We start from the raw sequence: 17622 nt of genomic DNA, 5'->3' as shown, positions 1-17622 counted from the left end.
GTGGCCCCAGACTAGGGGAAGCAGGTTTGCTGACTGAGACCGCTGCTCTGTGCTGGGAGCCGCTGGGAGTGTTATAGGCTTTGTCTTCTCGGTCAGGAGTGTGGCAAGGGAGAACAAATGACAGCCTCTCCGTTATTTCGACCACTCTATACTGGCATGAGGGCTGGAGGCCCTTTCTATGACGTCCTACTTAGGCCAAGGTGGCCATCCTCCACTCCATGCAGTGCCGTGGGAGGGTGGCTGTGCACGACTGTGACTGCTGTGGCACTTCCGAGACGGCTTTAAACTTTCTTAGGGGGAAGGCTTTTAATTGGATCCAGTGTTCCTGTCAGCATGCAGGAAAACGCTCTATTAAAAGAGATGAGAAGGGGACTGAGGGCAGCTCGGTGGTAGAGTTCTTGCCTAGCCTGTGTGAGGCCTGGACTTGACTTCCAGCACCACAAACAGATGGGAAAAGATAAGCTTTAAAATGATGCCTTGGCCTCTACTTGAATCTTTTAGCTGTTAGACATCTTTAAAAAGCTTTCTCAAATAGTTAGGAACAACAAATCCTAGCGGTGTTAGTCCAAACAGCACACCATTAGAAAAATCAACACTGAAGATCATACTCTGTTTTGATAAAGTATAAGACTTTTATTTTAAAAAAAGACTTTTATTATTTTATATATATATATACACACATATACACATATATATGGAATATATATATTAACTTGAACAGTCCTGAGTTGCATTGTTGACCTAGTATCCTTTACAGACTCATAAATCCACCAAGAACAACTTTTATCAGCCTCTGTGTACCAGAGTAATGGTTGGAACTAGGGCAGATGCGAAGGCCTCCTTGCCTGAGCCTCCCGGGTGTGAGGGGGCCCAGTAATGGTCACAAAAGGCCTTGGTAACTGAAAGGGATGCAGGTCCCGAGGAGCAGCCTGCATCTTCCGTGCCATTCGTCCTGAACTTGGTCATGCACCGCTACACGTTTCGTTTTGCAGACTGACCTGCTTGGGGTCAGGCTTTGGCACGAGCAGCACTTGGAACGTGCGTATCTGATCGCAGTCTGCCCTGCTCACGCGGTGACTGCCCGGGCCAGTGGAAGAGGCTATACACATGGTACCCATGGCTGTCTTGACCTGGGAACCCTTGTGTGGTTGGGCTGCATTGGACTTGGAGGTTTAGCCAGATGACTACATAATACATATCTACAAGAAGAAAGGCATTTTATAGCACCCACAAAAGTATGAAGGATCTCAACAGAACTTTCTTCCTTAGCACTTAGGCCACATCAACTTTGATTTTCGGTGTTTACTCCCCTCCATGGCCATGGTAGTTTGGTTGTGTTTTTTTCAAAACTGCAAGTCATTAGTTTAGTCATGAGTCTATAAAATACACGCTGAGTCCCAAGGCAGCCTGACAAAGTAGAAAAGCTCATGGAATCCAGGGTCAACGCCCTCCGAGGTCCAAAACTAGACCTGCAATTTGCTAACTACGACTTGGTCGGGCTATTAAGTCATCTGAGCAGAGCTCCCGCTTATCAAGTGAGAAGATCTGACGCCTGCCCTCTCAGCCTGTGGGAAGAGCACGTCCTGGCCAGAGCGGCAGGGAGCACACAATAAGTGTGCACTACACGGATGGGAGAACTGGTGGGCACAGACAGGAGCTAAGTGCTGGTGCGATGTCCACGTCTGCACCCTTGCTCCTGACAGAAACGCCTTTCCCTAAGTCTAAGGCCACACAGAGTACATGTGCTCATTGACTGGAGAGGCCTTTGTCCCAGTAAATCGATTATAAGTCAAAAATGTCCTAAGCCAAAACCTCATTTGGCAAATGCAGGCCACTGATCAGCATCACGTCGCCGACCCTACCTTACATATAGTCAGAACACTTACGTGGTCTACAGTGGGAAAATCACCTGACACTGGCGATTTGGTATGGAGGATCAAGGGGTGGAAGATGGATGCTTGTGTGCGTGTGTTCTTACACACCCCTCAGCCCAGCCATTACAAGCTGGGGACCAAGTGTAACCCTGGGGACTGTGAATGAACTATGCCTTTGGCTACTTCACTGTAGCAGGACGTGGGTGCAGCTTCTCCCATTGTCCTACAGAGCTGCTTTTCTTCTTTCAAAGTGGGAAAAAGTAGCTGTCCGGAAATATCATGAATTTTAAGGATTTTTAGTTTGATTACTGCTCCCCATTTCAAATCATCAGCCACGTGCATGATAGTCAATGCGCAGCACCTCCCTGCTAAGTCACACCCTTGCAGTGTTTTGTTTTGTTAAAGATTTATTACTTTTATATGTGCACGGGTGTTTCGCCTGCATGTACATTGGCGTACCGTGTGCATACCTGGGACCCATAGAGGCCAGAAGAGGGCGCCAGATACACCGGAACTGGGACTACAGATGGTTACAAGCCACCTTATGGGTGCTGGGAATTGAACCCAGGTTCTCTGGAAGAACAACAAGTGTTCTTAACCAATGAGCCATCTCTTTTGCTCCTTTATTTTAGTTTTCAACCTAATTTTAGTCCAGTGATTTTTTTTTAATCCCCTTAGGTCATTAGACCTTTAAAAAGTCCCTTGGCCTTTGTGGCTTCTTCCCTATACAAGTTCCTAATCCTCCAGGCACCCTGCAGATGTGTTCTGTCTGCCTGCCTGTCTGGTGCTGAGACTCTCAGAACCCATGGGAAACATAAGCAGAAGGCATTGCTCCCGCTTGCAGGGAGATGGAAGCTGTGTCGGTCAGCATCATAATTAAATATCGATTTTCCCCCGTCTCACTTACTGTCTGGTGAGCACCCACATTTCTGAACTATGTAAGAGCAGAGTGTAGAGTAACCCACAGATGCAGGCTTGGTGTTATTTGGGTGGGTGGCTGTCTTAGCCTGTTCTGTGTAGCTGTAACAGAGTACCATGGACTAGGCAATTTACACACCAGCGAAGTTCGTTTGGCGTCTGATTCCAAAGGGTGGGAAGAGTAAGATAGCGGAGCGTCTTCTACTGCACCGTGATGTGGCAGGCGGCATCCCGTGGCGAGGAGGGTGGCTGTGCGTGTGTGCAGAGGAGGGCTGAACTCACTTTTGCAACAGAACATGAATCCATTCACAGTGGCCAAGCCCCATGACCTTATTAGTTCTCCGAGGGCACGCTTCTCGGCCCCATTGCCATGGGACTGGGCTTCTAGTTCACGAGCTTTGGGAAGCGCATTCAAACTGCAGTGGGCTGTGTACTGTACAGGCTATGAGTGCTAGGAATGGAAAGGCTCTTGTGACCTGGGGGCATGGAGGGGGTCAGACTTTAGCCGAGGCATGGGAAGTGAGGAGGAAACTGGAGGAGGGTTCAGGATGGAGTCGTGAGAGTGCAGGCAGGTTGTAAGAGATGGGGGAGAGGGGGCCTGCGGGCGGGGGGAGGGGCAGGGGGAGACAGTGCTTCCGTGCGTGCGTGGGGGGAAGGGAGTGAATGACGGCAGTGAATGAAGGCGGAAGGGAGGGATCTGTGGGCTCCGCTAACGAGGCTGAACAGGGCATGAGCAGTGGCGTGCAGGGATTGGTCATCTATAGGCAAACCATTCAGGCAGCAAGCAATGGGTGCAAAGTCAGTGACTTCCAAAGCCTGCGCTGTTCAATCATACAAACATCATTAGGATGAGAGCAGGAACCGAGTACCAGGAAGGCTCTGGGTCGGTATACATGGCTGATAAGAAGGTAAACTAGTGCAGCTACCACAGAAACCAGTGGGGAGGCTTCTCAGAATACTGATGACACCGGGTGGGGGTGGGGGTGGGGGTGGGGGTGGGGTGGGGTGGGAAAGGCTAGGCAGATGCCTCCTCAGACATGAGCTTGCTGCTCCTGCAGGACCAGGTCAGTTCCCAGCACCCAGACTGAGCAGCCCCCGACCGCCAGTAACTCCAACTTCAGGGAATCCAACACCCGACGCCTCTTTCTGGGCTCTGCGGGCACTCACATTCGCATGCACATACCTGCACAGAGACATATAATTCAATTTTTTTAATTAAACAAATACAATAACAGTTGATATTCCATACAACACAGCTAAGCCACTCCTGAATGTTACAGCACTGTTTACAGAGGCCAAATGATATAACCAGCATGTGTGCCCAGCCACCACAGAAGAGTGGGTGTGGAAAGTGTGGAAGCTACATGCACGCAAGGAAACTTGCCTCGGTCGTCATACATACATAGTTATATATAAAACGTCAAAGAAGACAGAAATCTGTTTAGGAGGATGGCGGAAGGGACAAACAGGAGGGCAGGAAGGTGAGCAATGTGGGGACAGAAAGACAAAAGGGGAAGTGTGTTCAACATATAAAAAAAAATTTTTTTTAAAGAAAACAGTTGTTCCTAGGTGAAATTATTCTGTTAGGATTCAGTGTCGGTGTGGATAAACCTTATTGATTGGCACATTTGGTCACTCATGCAGAAAAATTTTATTGAAACTTCTGTAGGTCTGGGCGGCTCAAGGCATCTCGGACACATCAGTGGGTAAGGCCAATTCGTCAACACTTGTAGAGGAGGTCTAGTATGTATAAATTGGAGTATAAAAGTAAGTCCTGTGGTTTATCAGAACTCAGTAAGTCATATGGAGAGCCAAGTGCGTAGAGCTAGGTCCAGGTGGCAAGGCGGTTTGGGTGGGAAGTTCGTTGGCCGAGGAAGATGTGATGCAGGCGAGGAGTTAGTGAAGCCTCCAGGAGAAAGGGCACTCCAGACAGAGAAGCTAGGGCAAAGACTCCTGGCCTTAATGCCCAGTTTATTCAGAGAAAAGCCTAAGGGAGAGCGTGGTAGGTAGTGGTGGGATCATTGGGCAGGGGCCGCACCCACATGACAGGACCATCTGCTGTGACTAAGACTTCCATTTCAGCTCTCAGCAAACCAGGAAACTGCCGGGAAGGTTTTGGCGGATGAATGGCATCACCCGCCTCACATTGGCTGTTCTATCTGTGCACAGACTGTACCAGGGCAAAGACAGATTCAGAAAGGCCGCTTTTGGAGGCTGATATTATCATTATCATCCACGCAAGAGACCACGGTGGTTGGAACAGGCAGAGTCACAGTAGATGGCTGGAAAGCACCAACCAATGCATCCACTGTAAAAGTAAACTCTTTTCTTGTTAGCTCTCTCTCATTCATTTTGCAATCTGCAAAGGGAATGAAAGAGGATTCCAGTGTCGCTGCGGTGGGGTTTGCCCGAGCCTCTCCTGGAAGGATGGTGCCTCTTCCAGTTGAGATGAATGGGTCTGATCTGGTCAAGCCGAGGAGATTCGGGGTAAGAGGCAGAGCTCAGCATCAGTGTGGATGAGAGTGGCCTGGATGACAGAGAGTCAGAGATGCTGAGGAGGTGTCAAGGTCTGTAGACTTGTGGTTTGGTGGCAGGGTCTATGGATTTGTGGTTTGGTGGCAGGGTCTATGGATTTGTGGTTTGGTGGCAGGGTCTATGGATATGTGGTTTGGTGGCAGGGTCTGTGGATTTGTGGTTTGGTGGCAGGGTCTGTGGATTTGTGGTTTGGTGGCAGGGTCTGTGGATATGTGGTTTGGTGGCAGGGTCTGTGGATTTGTGGTTTGGTGGCAGGGTCTGTGGATATGTGGTTAGGGAAAGAGGGTGGGCCTGAGGTTTAATGATTGAGTAGCATTTAAAGCAATAAGATTAAAAGCTATTGCAAGGTGAGGATAATCAAGGAGTCACATCCTGGGTCCTTCAACCCAGAGGCCAGAGGAACAGAGGCAAAGGAATAAGGCAAATGAAGACAACACTTCAGGTGGGGAAAAAAAAATAATGAACTGAGGAAAGTGTATTGATAGGACCAAGAATTAGCCATCATATTGATCAGAGAAGGATAACAGGGAGAAGTCAAGAGTTTGTAGCACGTGATAGATATTGAAGGTTGAGGCAGTGATTGCAAAGAGATAGGATGGTGAGCTAGACCCAAGCTTGACTTTTAGAAGATGTAGCATTGGCATGGATAAAAATGTTACTTATTGCAGATTTTAAGATGGCTGGAAGAGCCACTCCAAGTTTTTGAAGGAAAAGAATAGAATAAGCCAAACTATAGCGATCCCAAACTAAGTCCTATTCCACCTGTTTCCGCCTATCCAGGGGCAGATGCTGAATCAAAAGAGAATTCAAAGACCTGACCTGGGCCTTTCCTTCCAAGTGATGTGTCATAGCCTAAGACAAGCCACCCTGTCCCCTTCTGTGAGGTTGTTCAGCCTGATGACTAAGGGGAAAAGTTAGCCAAGTGGTGGTGGTGGCATAAGCCTTAAATTCCAGCACTTGGGAGGCAGAGGCCGGCAGATCTCTGAGTTGGAGACCCACCTGGTTTGCAGAGCAAGTTCCAGGACAGCCAGGGCTACACAGAGAAACCCTAAGGAACAAAAAAAAAAAGTGCAGGCTATGTTACTGGGGGCTATGGGACCAGAAAGATATAAAGTATTAGTTGTCACACACAAGGTTTAGTCAATTTTGTTTCATCCACCAAGAGAGACACAGTCTAGGGAGCCGAGAACCTGGCTCGGTGTCTCTGGTTTGCTCCTGTCTGTAGTCTGCTATAGGAAAGGTAAAGTCACTCTGGATGAGCATCTCCTGGTTTAAGTGCAGGTCAGTGTCACCTCACTTGCCCCGCCCTGTTTTGTCTGGTCCTTTTCTACTCTTGCTGGTCAACTTAGACCTGGTTTTAACAACAACAACAACAACAACAAAAAGCAAAAACAAAAACCAAAACCTGTTAGCACCATGAAATTGTGGCTGCTCGCATTGCAGTGGTACTTGATTCCTGTTTGTGGGAGAGGAGGGGCCTAGTGACTAAACCCCAGGCCTCAGGAGAGAGTGATGCCACTTAACTTCTCGCCTGCTTCTTCTTCTTCTTTTTTTTTTTAACTGGGTCTCCTAAGTGGCCCGGACTGCATTTGAACTTGTGACGCTCCTGCCTCAGCCCTGGATTACAGGCGTGGGCCGCCAGGCCTCCCTAGTCCTAGCTTCCTTGGGGGCACCGTCGCGTTTGTTGCTTGTTTTGAGACAGGGTCTCACTATGCAACTCTGACTGGCTTGGAACTCACTGTGTGATCCAGGCTCACCAAGAACTCATAGAGATCTGCCTGTGTCTGCCTCCCTACCCGGTGACCAGGCTCACCAAGAACTCACAGAGATCTGCCTGTGACTGCCTCCCTCCCCGGGGACCAGGCTCACCAAGAACTCACAGAGATCTGCCTGTGTCTGCCTCCCTACCTGGTGACCAGGCTCACCAAGAACTCACAGAGATCTGCCTGTGACTGCCTCCCTACCCCGTGACCAGGCTCACCAAGAACTCACAGAGATCTGCCTGTGACTGCCTCCCTACCCGGTGACCAGGCTCACCAAGAACTCAGAGATCTGCCTGTAACTGCCTCCCTACCCGGTGACCAGGCTCACCAAGAACTCACAGAGATCTGCCTGTGTCTGCCTCCCTACCCAGTGCTGGGACTAAAGGTTCAGGACACCACTCCTTTTGGAATTCTTTATGTTTAGGTTTGCAAGTATGATCCAGGAACACAGGAAGTTTACACACCAAAGTGACCCCACCAGCCTCACTTGGTCAACTCCCTTTCTATAGATTCATAGTCTGGTTTAAATGGTTATGATTTTTTATTAATCTTAATTCTTGTTTTTCTGGTTGATAGAAAGAATACATTGGAGGAATACATTGTCTCCCTATACCATACACACGCACACACACACACACACACACACACACACAAATTGATAACACTCAACAACATAGCATTCACTACTTAAAGCACTTCACACACGGTAATTCGTTTCACCCTCCAAACTCTGATGTGGGCATCTTGCTCTGCTCCTTTGACAGAGGAGGGGAAAGACACATAGAGCTTAAGTAACTCAATGAACAGCACAGACTATTAGTCAGGATCTCATCCCCAGGTGGGGAGGTCCCAGAGTGTCTCTCTTAGTTTGAGGTCACAGGCTCCTCCCTTCTAACCCTAATCTTCGGCAGTTCACTGAGTAACCAGTAACAGTGGCCACAGGTATAAGACCCCACCAAACTGCTGGTCTTTGTTGAGTCCCTAAGGCTGAGGGCCAGCTCCTGTGACGGGCCCTACTGGTTGCAGAGCACCTCGCCGTGAGCTCTTCGCCTCCTAGCTCACACACAGTCTTCAGGCAGCATGCTCACCTCCCCTTCCCGATGGCAGACTCTTAGGCCTCCTCAGGACTAGGACTGTTTTCTTATCCTACCTTCCCAGCATCCAGAACACCTGTGCTGCTCAAAAAGTCACAGGGACTTTGGAGATGAAAAGGTTCTCAGCTGCCCGTATCCAGCCGTATCCGGCTGCGGTTCTTCAGGGCAGAGTGCCTCAGTTAGAGAACGGTTGCCTCCCACTAAGCCCAGCTGTGGCTTCTGAGTCCTTCTCCATATGCCCCGGCCAGGCAGCTGCTGTAACTCAACAGGAGAGAGCTGAAAAGGCCTGTGCCCATGGTTGCTGAGTGGTGGGACTTACCAAATTCCTCGGCTCACCAGGCAGATGGTCACAAAAGTAACGGATTCCCAAACTAAACAAGAAATATCCCTTGGAACTCACTAACTACTTAGCAGAGATCACACGGGCTTCTGCCACAATCCTCTCAGTGACTTTTATTCTTCTTTTTGTGACTTATGTTACCAAATTTATTTCAACACCAAAGACTTTTTAAAAAGTGCTGTGTCATCTTGACTAGAGATGGGGGACAGTGGTATGAGTGGGTGTGTGTACTCAAAAGACACTGACTCACAAATTCTCTCTCTCTCTCTCTCTCTCACACACACACACACACACACACACACAATGCCAGGATCTGAGCAAGGCATGCTATCTATGTCTAGGTAGTTTGCTTACTTAGCTTGTGTTAGTGACAGTTTCCTGGCTTCTAGGAGCTGGTGATGGGTCCATGAGAACTGGCTGTGATATTTTTGCAGTAATTTATAAATCTTTAATTGTTTCAAACTTGACGTTTTAAAGGCACAAACTAAACAGGGCAGTGCACCTGTAAGCAAGAAAGTGAGCTCAAGGGCCAGCCTCAGCTACATAGTAAGCTCAAGGCCAGCCTGGACTGCATTGTAAAACTTTGTTTCGAGAAAACAAAAGAAAAAGTAAGAAGGACTCTGGCTTGGGGGAGAGAGAGGAAGGGGGTGCGAGGGAGAGGAGAGAGAGAGAACCTGTGTTTTCTTTCATGTGGGAGGGTGGGGGTAATTGTAGTTCTTTTGGGGGCTTGTTTGTTTGCTTACTTGTTTGTTTGTTGTTTGCTTTCCTGAGTGATGGAGGGAGCGCTTTTATCTGTGCTAGGCTCTGTGAAGTCAACATCTCAAATAAAACACTGGTAGTAGATGAGGGAGTGGCAGGGAACAAGGCCTAAGGTAAATGGCTCCTTTGGAAACCGCAAAAAAGAGGGAAAAAATCCCTCCTTTAGCATCTGCCCCTTGGGCAGCATGGTGGGCTTCCTCGGGATTACCTGTTGGCTCACAAAGCCATTCCTCCCAAAGGCTGCTGCGGGCTGGGCTGCGTTTCCCTACACAGCTACAAGGCATTTGGGGCTAACTCAGCTGAGCCTGTGAGAGCATTAAAAGGAGAGCAGAGGGAGTTCACTCCGCAGAAACACCGGAAACTGAGGCTAAGACCAGGCTCATCCTGTGGTTGCGGGTTGTCCCGCCCTACATCTTCCAGGCCACTAGAAAATTTGGAGAACCCTAATCCTTGTACATTCTTATATTATTATTCTTTGTCTTTTACCAACATATATTTTTTTGTCCATGGAAATTTTCTTCCCCTAAATCTAACCAGCCTAGTGAAACTGAAAAATTCCACGATTTCCTTAACTCCACATTTGCTCTTCAAAGAGGTAGCTAATGAAATAGTTGGTGAGCTTCCTGTGAGAGGCATTTGTAACAGCTGCCATGATGTATTTTTAGCGATAGCCTCCTTCCCCTTTAGGGGAACTTTTTTTTTTTTTTTTTTTTTTAGTACGGAATTGGCCTTTGCAACACACACTGCATTGTAAAGACGGTTGGGGGATCTCTCAGAGGACCAGTATTGCCACTGACAATTTCTCTCTCTCTCTCTCTCTCTCTCTCTCTCTCTCTCTCTCTCTCTCTCTCTCACCAGAATCCAAAGGTTTTGCCTAGCCCTGCTTTTCCAGATGATGCTTGGTGTTTGTTTTCTAGGGCTAGGGGACAAACAATCACTGTAGTAAGCAAGAAGGCTGCTAATGGCTCCTGTATCAGAGACTCTGCTGCCTTAGATGAGACCAAAACCTTTGTGGGCGCCATACACCTTAGGTCATGAGGGCAAAGCCATCCCTTCTCATCTGGGAGGATTATTTTAGACTTTAATGACACCAAGGATTATTAAACGCTAGATGAGCTACCAAGGAAGATAGTCATGTTCCCGTCCCCAACCACACTTTAAAAATAGGACGGGTTCTGGCTGCAGTAAGTGGCTTGTGTTGGACGGGCCCTACAGAGACGGAAAGGAGGTGGGAGGCATCTCAAGAGTCATCTGGAGCCATATTGTCTTATAAGGTCTTTTATTTCAACAGATTTAGAGTATTATTCCAACACCAGCAACTCCACAGCCATTGAAATTTGCATTTGCTTTTTTGTTAGATGTTGGGGGTCAGGCTCGGGGATATCAGACTATGCTGAAGAAAGATGTATCGTGAATGCAGCTTATCCACAACTCTGATAGCAGTGATGTCAAATGGATTAAGCTTCTAAATTTAGTGGCTTTAGGTGCCAGGCGAATGTAAATCTGAAAGAGAGAGAGAGAGAGAGAGAGAGAGAGAGAGAGAGAGAGAGAGAGAGAGAGAGAGGAGAGAGGAGAGAGGAGAGAGGAGAGGGAGAGACAGACAAATAGGAGAGTGCACACATGTTCCTGTATGTGTGTGTTTGGCGGGCGTGCCGTGCCTTTGGAGGACAGAGGGAACCCAGTTATCACTTCTCAAGCGCCATCCTCCTTGTATCTTGAGAGTGTGTATACCTGGCCTGGAACTCATCGACTAAGCCAGGCTGGCTGGCCAGCAAGCCCCAGGAACCTGCTTGCCTGTCTCTGCCCATTCCTGAGATTACAAGCTCATATGTCAAAGCCCAGCTTTTTGTTGTGTTGTGCTTTTTGGTTTGGTTGGTTTAGTTTGGCTTTTTGATATAGACTCTCACTCTGTAGTTCTGGCTGGCCTTGAACTCACAGAGATTCCCCTGCCTCTGTCATTTTCTCCCACCAGCCCCTGCTGTTCTGTTAGGTACAGTGTTGCATCGGAAATGTAACATTTAAGCCAATAAGGGGGAGGCTATGAGACTCGGAAGCAGGGAAAGCTGAGGCAGGAGAATATTGAGTTTAAGCCCAGCTGAGAACACACAGCAGGACTCTGGAAAGATAAGGAATAATAATTTTCATTTAAAGGAGAAGCAAGATAGTGAAAAAACTCAAACAAGCCTCAGTGTCCCAAGTGCTCCGGCCACATTCATAGGCAAAGGGCCGCTCTCTGGAGACAGTTTGTTTGTTTGCTTGCTTGCTTGTTTGTTTGTTTCCAGACAACTGGTGGGATTCTGGAATCGAACTCAGGACATCAGGCCTGTGTGCAAATGCTTCTACCCACCAAGCTAGCTCACCTTCCTACAGCTAAAAGATTTATAACCGACTGTTTCGTGCACTTAGTAAGACATCGATACTGGTCAGCTTTTCATTACCAGTAAAAACAGGTGAGACAGGCTAAGTATATATAAAAAAAAAAATAGAGAGAGATCCATTCAGCCTTCATTTTGGGAAGCTCAGGGCTTAGCACCTGCGTGGGTTCAGTTCTGGGAAGGTCCACTTGGCTGTGCCAATGACGGCTGATGGCACTCTCAAGAGTGTGTGGTCACAAGTGACCACATGGCAGCCAGGCAGTGAGGGGAACCGAGCAAGGCCAGACTCAGGCTTCCATGTCAAGTCTTGATGGGGACTATCCCAGTGACCTATGACCCCCTGTGTGGCCCTGTCAAAGGCCACACACGCCTCCCATGCTACACCAGAGGGCCACACTTGTCATGTAAGATGTTGAGAGACCAACCTCATGCAATAGCATATAAAGGGAATTAATTATAGGGCTATGCATGGCATCTTAGGTATTCGACTTTGGGATACCAAAGTGGTTTGTGCTGTTTTGTTGTTGTCCTTATATTTCTTTATTTTCTGTGTTTGGGTGTTCGGGCTGCATGTGTGTTTGTGCACTATGCGTGTGAAGGGCCTGAGGGGCCGGGAGCGGGCACTGGATCCTCAGCACTGGAGTTACTGAAGGATGCCAGCTGCCATGCAGACGCTGGGGCTTGAACCGCCATTCTCTGGAAAAGCAGCCAGTGCCACCGCTCCAGCCCCCAACAAGGTGTCCTTGATCAACAGCTAGGGGTACAGTCATGGATGAGTTACTTGACTACTAAGTCACCTTTTATTTATGTATAAAATGGGAATAAATTTTGTCAAGAAGATCTTCCCGTTGACCTCCTCAGGATGGGAAGTGGATGCACTCGCTGTAATAACCATTTAAAGCACTGAGTTGTAAGCAATGAGACCTCAAGCTCCTTATCTTATAATGTGCTTATGTACATCCATTCATAGTCATTGCACTTGTGAGAATTATTTTACTTTGTATGTATGGCTGTGTGCCTGCATGTATGGCTGTGCACCGTGCGCATGATTGCTGCCCACAGAGGCCAGAAGAGGGCGTTAGATCCCCTGCAGCCGCCATTACAGGTGGACATGAGTCACCGTGTAGGTGATGCTAACTGCACAGCAGCCAGGGAGGCAGCTCTCCAGCCCCATCGCCTGTTCCTGCGGGATTGCACAGCGTTCCGCATCTGCGCAGCAAAGGCTCCAGCAGAAGAACCCTAACGGAGAAGGGAATTGGGGGACCTCAGGGTTTCAGAAGGTGTTGTCCATCATGGTGGGATGCGGGAGGCGTGATGGGAAGGGAGCGTGTGATGGAGTCTTGCTCCCTCGTGAGGACCAAGCAAGAGGAAAATGGGCCAGATAGCATCCCCTGACTCTGACTGTCACAGTCTCACCCCTGCTGGCCTCCTGCCACCACACAGGCCCCACTGCCTAAAGCCACCACAGGCTTCAAGACAGCACCATGAGCTGGAGACCAAACACTGCTCAGACCGTGAGCCTGTGGGGAGTCGGTTTTCTAGCCAAACCATAACAGCTGTGTGTCTCTCTTAGTTGTTTAATGAGTAACATACAGAAGGCGCAAGTCACACTTTCATACCCCTAAATCTGCTCTATCCTCGTGCTTGGACCAGCGACATTAGGCTCGTAATTAGTCCTTCCCCCCCCCCTCTCCGTGTGTGTGTGTGTGTGTGTGTGTGTGTGTGTGTGTGTGTGTGTGTGTGTACCTGAAATATGGAGTTACTATAATGATTGCAACTACAGTAACCTCAGATTCGTTACTGGTAATTTTGGTCTCCTGCTTAGATGGAACTATTATAATGATCTCAAATTTTCTTCTCTCAGTATCATTTGCATTCTTTTCTTCTTTCTTTGATTTTTGAGATTATAATACAATTACGTCATTTTCTCCTTCACTTTCCTCCCTCCAAACTCTCCATGTGACCCTCCTTGCTCTCTCAAATTCATGGCCTCTTACACACACACACACACACACACACACACACACACACACACACACGCCCCTAAATACACAAATACAGCCTGCTCAGTCTGTATAATGTTGCTTGTGTGTATATGTTTTCAAAGACTGACCCCAGCTGAGGCGCTCACTCCTGGGGAAGAGGGTTTCTCCTGCTCTCAGTATTCCTTAGTTGCTGGAATTTCTTTGTTTAGAGTTGGCCTCCACCCCTACCCCCACGTTAACATGTCTATTGGTGTCATGGACTTTTTTGTTTTGTTTTGTTTTTAAGACTAGGTAGGGATGGGGGAGGAGCTGGATAAGGAGAAATGGAGAGTAAGTTTGAACAAAACACATACACATGTATAAAACTCAAATAAATTTAAAGACCAGCTGGGTGTGTGTAATCCCAGCACTTGGGAGGCAGAGGCAGGCGGATCACTGAGTTCCAGGCCAACCTGGTCTACAAAGCGAGTCTAGGACAGGCGAGAATACACAGAGAAACCATGTCTCGAAAAAAGAAAAAAAATTAAGAGACCCTTATAAAATCTTGAAAGACCCAGTATTTGTCTGGGAAAATGGCTCAGTGGTTAAGAGCACGCATTGTTCTTATAGAGATTCTGAGTTCAATTCCCAGCCCTCACATCAGGCAGCTAACAACTGCCTGCAACTCCGGCATCAGGGAGCAAGTGCACAGATACACTCGTGCACATAAATTAACAACAACAACAACAATAAAAGGCTCAGTATCCTGTAAATACTAGGATCCCCCTCAAAGGTTGTTCCAGTGACATATTAAATCTTATTAAATAACTTGAAATTCATCTGATTTTTTAAAGGAAGAATAACTAGTACGTTAAAAATAACTATTAATGTTCTGATTTTAGGGTCCATTACTAAACAGGAATAATTTGTAGTAAGTGTAACAGTATTATTCAAATTTATCAAAACAGCCCTTAGGTAGCAGGATGTGGTTCAGTCCTGCTAAATCAAGAGCCTCGGCGATAACTTCGGGAACTGCTGGAGTTTCTCATTAGGAGAAGGACTGCTGTGCACGGCTCAGTTCCTGCCACTCAGAAGGAAAAGGACATGGGCAAGCAGCGCTGGTCCACGCCTTAGAGGCGGGTGGGAGAAATCTGAACCGAGCTACAAGAGACATACATGGGGTGAGGGGTGAGACAGTCTCTATGTAGCCCCAGATGTGGTCCCCTAGGTCAGCCTCCCATCCCAGGGACTAGAGTTACAGACTTGGCTGCTAACTTGTGCCATCTAGTTCTCTTTCATTAAACACACACACACACACACACACACACACACACACACACACACACGGGGGGGGGGGGGGGGGGGAGCGCACTGGCCCCTCACTGTCTGAGATGCATCAGGCTCACCTGTCTGTCACCTGGATTCTAGGCCATTTAAAACCATTCCTACTGCATTCGGGTCCATCACACACGCTGGGGATTCTTTTGGAAGCAAAGTAAACTCTCTGAAGTCTCTTTGTTTTAAGGCAGTGGTTCTCAGCCTGTAGGTTACGACATTCTGCGGGGTTTAATGACCCTTTCACAGGGGTTGCACACCAGATATCCTGCATATGAGATATTCACATCATGATTCATAAAGGTAGCAAAATTGCAGTTATAAAGTAGCAACCGTAGCTGTATGGTTGATGGTCACCACAACATGAGCAACTGTATTAAAGAGGCACAGCGTGAGGAAGGCTGAGAACCCCCGTTTTAAGGGATTTGGTAACTATGTGGCACATTGCTAGTCCTGCCTATGTTCCCACAGTGGAAGCAGAGACGTGCCACAGCCTGCTCGGGTGTCACAGGCTTGCAAAGGCGGCCGCAGCTGGGACATCAGCTTCCTTATGAGGAAAGAATGGAGGCTATGAGGAAACAGTAGATTTTTCCTTGTCTGCTGTCAGCATCCAAGTGAGGCAGCTGACGGAAAGCGCAGAGATGGCATCTCACATCGTGCTTGTATTCCTAAGAAGCTGCCGGAAACCATCTGTTTTAGTCAAATCATCCCCCATTGACTAAACTTGTGATTTGTAGTATAGATTGTCTGGTTTTAGCTCATTAATCTTTACCAGCAGGAACTCTTAACATCTGAGATCCCAGTCTCCTATCTCCTGAGATTCCCTCGCCATTCATAACCTGGGACATACTTAAGAGAATTTATGGAGGCTGTTCCTGGCGATGAGTTTCTTTTTTTTTCTCCTAGTGTGTATAGTAGATCTCCGTGAGTTGAGGTGGTCGAAGGGAACCTTGTTATACAGTGGTTTGATCTGGCCTTTCCTCTGCTGTTCTTGTAAATATGCATAGAATAGTCTTCGCAAGTACGCTCGGGAGCTGGGGAGAGAGAAGCATGCTGACACGAGGCCACCACCGCTACAGTGCGATCTGGGAGAGTGCTTGAGGTCATAGCCTGCTCCGGAAGTTGGAGGGATTCTGGTGCAGTCACTTGGCCTTTGGGAGCTACTCTGTGAGAAAACTGCTCACACGTGTGTATTGTTATCCAAGATGTTATTTTGCACCTGTGACGCTGTCGTTAACTCTGCTAGGTTTGGTGGCACACAAGAGCAGACCCATGAGGTTCGTGACCTATGTGGGGGAAGCCGTGTGCAATGTGGATGCTTTCTGTAGCTGGGCAGGCGACTGCTAATTCTGTTACAGGAGTCTGTGCTTCTCAGAGCCATGGGTTTAAACAATTTCAAGGAAGAGCCACTTGCAGCCAGGGCATGAGAGTGAGCACTGCCACAGAGGCAAAGGAGACACTTCTCCACTTTCACACGCTTCCCTAATACCGTTGTCCATAAAGGGGAGTCGGGGCACGATGACCCAGAATGTACTTCAGCCTCCTCGGAAATCCTCATTAGTGCTTGAGATACTGTGGCAAATTAGTGGGAATTGAAATCACCTAATTACTTTTTTACCATTTTCAGCAATCTCCATGCAAAGTGTTACTTCAAATGTTAATGCTACCTTTAGGCTCCTCGCTGCTGTGTGCACCCAGATAATTGAAGGGGGTGGCTTAACAAAGGAGAGGAAGTGCTGTTTGCACTTACGTAGCCCTATGTTTTATGGACTTGTCTTTTGGCACCTGTAACCCTAGTCACTGGTGCATAGCATTGCTGTGTGAGGTACTGAACAGATAGATATCTCAGTGGTTAGAGTCCTTGTTGCTGTTGTAGACAGGTGGCTCTCAACTGCCTGTAAAGCCAACTACAGGGGATCTGATGTCACCTGGCTTTCCAGGAGACCTCCACTCTTGTTCTCTGTCTATTTACTTAGCCATGGGTGTATTTATTTATGTTTATTTCTACTTTTTAATTGTCTAAAATTAAGTTTTAAAAAGAAAAAAATCCTATCTGTTGGATGAGTATAGATGGATGGCTGGGTGAGTGTATGGGTGGAAAAATGGATGGATGGATGGGTGGATGGGTGGATGCATGGATGGATGGGTGGGTGGATGAATGGATGGATGGATAGATGGATGGATGGATGGATGAATGTGTGGATGGATGGATGGATGGATGGATGTGTGGATGGATGGGTGGATGGATGGATGGGTGGGTGGATGGATGGATGGGTGGATGGATGGGTGGATGGGTGGATGGGTGGGTGGATGGATGGATGGATAGATGGATGGATGGATGGATGGGTGGATGGATGGATGGATGGATGGATGGGTGGGTGGATGGGTGGATGGATGGGTGGGTGGATGGATGGGTGGATGGGTGGATGGGTGGGTAGATGGATGGATAGATGGATGGATGGATGGATGGATGGATGGATGGGTGGATGGGTAGATGGATGGGTGGATGGGTGGATGGGTGGGTAGATGGATGGATAGATGGATGGATGGATGGATGGATGGATGGATGGGTGGATGGGTAGATGGATGGGTGGATGGATGGATGGATGGGTGGATGGATGGATGGATGGGTGGATGGATGGATGGGTGGGTGGATGGATGGATG

The 17622-nt window shown here is 48.0% G+C and overlaps 1 protein-coding gene and 1 long non-coding RNA gene across 10 annotated transcripts in view; one reads left to right on the top strand and one right to left on the bottom strand.

Moving 5' to 3' along the window:
- The window catches only part of SAMD4A (sterile alpha motif domain containing 4A), a 222120-nt gene that overhangs the window by 137597 nt on the left and 66901 nt on the right, over positions 1-17622 (top strand). The window lies entirely within an intron of this gene.
- LOC311606078 overlaps positions 1-17622 on the bottom strand; it is a 39139-nt gene that overhangs the window by 10171 nt on the left and 11346 nt on the right. For 3 of the 5 annotated variants that reach the window (XR_014782186.1, XR_014782188.1, XR_014782189.1), the window contains exon 3: positions 3829-3975. The exons of the other annotated variants lie outside the window; for them this stretch is intronic. This is a non-coding gene — a long non-coding RNA (uncharacterized lncRNA). Of the gene's footprint in view, positions 1-3828; positions 3976-17622 lie in introns of those variants that run through there. 5 annotated transcript variants of the gene reach the window in all.

This window comes from Acomys minous (assembly GCF_964271855.1).
Source record: "Acomys minous genome assembly, chromosome: 9".
Classification (NCBI taxonomy): domain Eukaryota; kingdom Metazoa; phylum Chordata; class Mammalia; order Rodentia; family Muridae; genus Acomys; species Acomys minous.
Note: the sequence above shows the minus strand (reverse complement) of the source record. Positions and strands in the feature narration are given on the sequence as shown.